Genomic DNA, 3,812 nt, shown 5'->3' with positions numbered 1-3,812 from the left:
GCGTACGCAGGGGGGGGGGGTGTTTGGGAGGTTAAACCCCCCCCCCCCCTTTGGTATTTTAATGTGTGTAAACCCCCTAAAAATCTAAACCCCCTCCCCCTTCGGTTTTTTTTTTTTTTTTTTTTTTTTTTTTTAATTATTAAAAAAAAAAATTAAAAAAAAATTACCCCCATGGCTGACCTAAGAAAGGTGACCTTACCCCCCTCCCCCCAGCTAAGTAAAATGTCAAATTTTCAATTTTCGAGACCAAAAAAAAAAAAGTATCCTCTTACCCCCCCCCCCCCCCCCCCCCCCCCCCCCCCCCCCCCCCCCCCCTTGAAAAAATCCTGCGTACGCCACTGTGAAGCTGTATATGTGCCTTCTGCCTTGGGGTACTACAAAACATAGTATAGGTAACGTATCATTATAGGTCCTCAAAAGAGAAAAGACCCTCCCTAATCATAAACGTTGAGAAATTGAAACTTTGGTCATTTAATGTGTTGGAACAAATGAGAAAGTTGTCCGCCATTACACCACAGAGATATACCGATTCAGTCAATTTAGAGAGCCCATACCCATACCCATAGCAATTACAACTTTCAAACATCTACAACTTTCTAATTTTTGTCCAATTTCATTTAAAGTTACCCCAGTCTGCTTCTCTGCCATTTCTGCTTCCTTCTAGAGTACTTTGCTACCAAGTACCTGATTGGAAAATGCGCTCCTCTGACCATATATGATTTTAGAAATTACATGTACGCCGTCTTCCTTGTATTACAGCTTTTGCTATCATTATTTTGTGTACACTTTTACTACTTTTGTTGATATGGAATAATAAATGGAAAAATAAATTTTGATTTAATCAAAATGAGTTGAATTGAATTGCATAATAGACTTTTTATGAAAAATCTGCCTACCAAGAAGAAATTATTATAACTTAACAATCACATTATATGCTAAAAATTCTTTGACAATGAACTTTCTTTCAAAATTAAGTAAAATGAAGTTTCCTGTATATTTAAGCTATTGTGGAATTCCGGACAGGGTTAAAATGGACGAGAACAAACCGTATAAAGAAGAGAAAGCCTTGTAAAAAAAAATATATCACTTTTCTTGATACATTATGCAATGTGTGAATGGTTAAACATACCTGACTCATTGTGAGATACAAAGCGGACACATCTTCCATGTATATATTTACGGGAAAAGATCCTTCTACTGCATCATTGGTGAAAGCCTCTCGATATCAATAATGAGCGTTAGATATTGTATCACTGTTGAAGTTTCAGGAAAATTCCACTTTTCAAAAGATAATGCGACGAAAAATATGATTTGTACACTCTGAACATGTACGTCAAGTAGCCTGCCGGAAACTGTCAGTTAATTGCTCTGGAAAATATTTATTTTCCAAGACTTCAATGTGTTTTTCATGGTCGATAGAATTCAAGAAGTACATGCAGTAGGTTCCTTTGAGAGGAGAATGGTAATATATTTAACGCCAATGCTGTATTGTTTTTTCGTTTTATTGTCATCGATGAGTCTGTAGTCTGTTAATGAATGTGTGTGTGTTGGGGTGGGAGGGAGGGTGTTCGCGCGCGCCCACGCTTGTGTGCGTACGTGTGTGTGCATATATTATATGCATCTATCAATAAACCTCGGTTTTCGGTAGCCTATTTGACTTTCATCTTTATATGAGCAAATATCATAATCTGATAATGACGAACAAATTATTATAGGAAAGAGTTAAAAAGAATTCGGCGTGGTTTCTATAATAATAAAAGAAAATAAAAATAACAAAAAATTGTGGTAATGGATGACCCAAAAAAGCTTACCCTCGTACGCGTCTGATTATCATTCGGGACTTTTAGATTTGCGTGGACTGATACGTGTGACGTCCATTCAAGGCAGTGCATTAAAAGGACGTCGATCGTAGCAATCCCCATTGTCTCCGTGCGAATCTAAAAGTCCCTAATATTAGCTTGTTGATGAATCGAGCTTCGTCATTGTCCTGTTAAAAAAGTAACGGATAAAATGATACAATTACTCGTCCTTCATTATTATTTGCTCGCGCAAATAAATGAAATTCATTCATCCATGCCCGATTGCTATGCCAGGTATCCATGCATGCCAGTCATGCAGACATCGAACGAAGGCTACAAAGTCATTTCATTATAATCTACTTTCTGACTGCATGTAAGGTTGCTAAGTGAGGGAACTAGCCTTGCGAGTCCGACAGATATCAAACAAAAGCTGCAAAGTCATTGGTCATTCCATTACAAAATATTTTACGTTATACTGATGCTATTTAGTTGATTTACAGTGCATGTGGAGTTGTATAGTTGCTCCTCCCTTAACCATTTTCCTTTCTTCTCTTTAAGATTGTGTCAATTGCAGTAAAGCTAGAATATTGACACAAAAGAAAGAGAAAGGAAAATAAGTGTATAATAAAACAAGCAGTGCAACATTGTAAGTAGGTCTGCTTTACACCTAGTGCTTCTACTGATCGTGTGAGTGTGAATTAAAAAGGAAAAAAAAGGGATTCATTAACAAATTGCATCTCATTTACAAACATGACAACAGCTGAACAAGAACGATGTGTGGATGAATTGCATTGACATGGAAATACAGTGTATATAGGAATGCGAATAAGCATGAGTTTCTCTCTTATCACTACATCACTTTGGAAATGTTTTCTGACTCCAAAATACAGGTCATGTTCACCGATTTTTATGTTGTCATGAAATTGAATGAAGCTGTAACTTTTCAGAGTTTATGTTAAAGGATGGTTTAGTTCTTGTTTAATTGACCGCAAATGCCTTCCAAGTGCTTTTTAGGACCTCAAATTGCTATGAAGGTAATTTTAGGCCCAACAATTTGTGAAACCTAGCCAATACGATCATATCAATTCAGCTCCACTTTCAAAAAAATACGGTGACCTTTAATTAATGAATTAATCAATAATAACAATACACGGGCCGGCTGGTTGTGTGTATTATATCCAACACGAATTAACGCCAACAAAAGCCAACGTCGTCATTGGCTGGAATAAAACTTATAAGGCGCTTTCTCGTTTTTCAACGACTGGTTCAAATTAAGTTGTTATGGATATTTCAGCCGTCTCATAACCGATTTCGATCAACCAAAGACGATTTTGTCATTTAAATTGTATGTTCTTTGACACTCAGTTTTTCATTATCTCAAAAAAAAATATTTTGTGTAGCAACAAAACTCAACTATCCTTTTAAGTGAAACCCAAAGACATCTCTTTAACAGCCATAACAACCGAACCGGCATTCACTATAAATATGACGGACAAAGAAAGTGGACAAAATATACAGTTCCTCAGGTAGACAAAGGAACATCCCTTCATTGCTATTATGTAAAAATGTGTAGAACAGGTACCACATGCATATTCACCCGTTTTACTTTGTTCCTTTGTCTACCTAAGGAACTGTATATTTTGTCCTCTTTCTTTGTCCGTCATATTCATAGTGATTGTACATTGTACGAGATAAATGCATGAATGAGTCACCTAGACATAGTGATATAGCAATTGGGAATGCAAACCAAAAAAAATCTATCATCGCGAACATTACACTTTGGACAGAGGTTGCGTTGCATACATATTATCAGGGAGCTGTTATACAAGGATTGAAAACTCTTGTAATTTATTCAAACGTATATGCGTGACTTCTAAAGCGTAACAATGGGATGCGTAACATGCCGCTTGGCTTTAAGTTCCATGCTCAGAGCCGCTCTTCCACTGCGGGGAATTTTGGAGGCCAGGTACCCCCCGCCCCCCCCCCCCCCTTTCAGCAAAAGTCCGGTGTGTA

The sequence above is a fragment of the Strongylocentrotus purpuratus genome, unplaced genomic scaffold (assembly GCF_000002235.5).
Source record: "Strongylocentrotus purpuratus isolate Spur 01 unplaced genomic scaffold, Spur_5.0 spur5_scaffold_16, whole genome shotgun sequence".
NCBI classification, from domain to species: Eukaryota; Metazoa; Echinodermata; class Echinoidea; order Camarodonta; family Strongylocentrotidae; genus Strongylocentrotus; species Strongylocentrotus purpuratus.
This window is presented reverse-complemented; position numbering follows the sequence as displayed.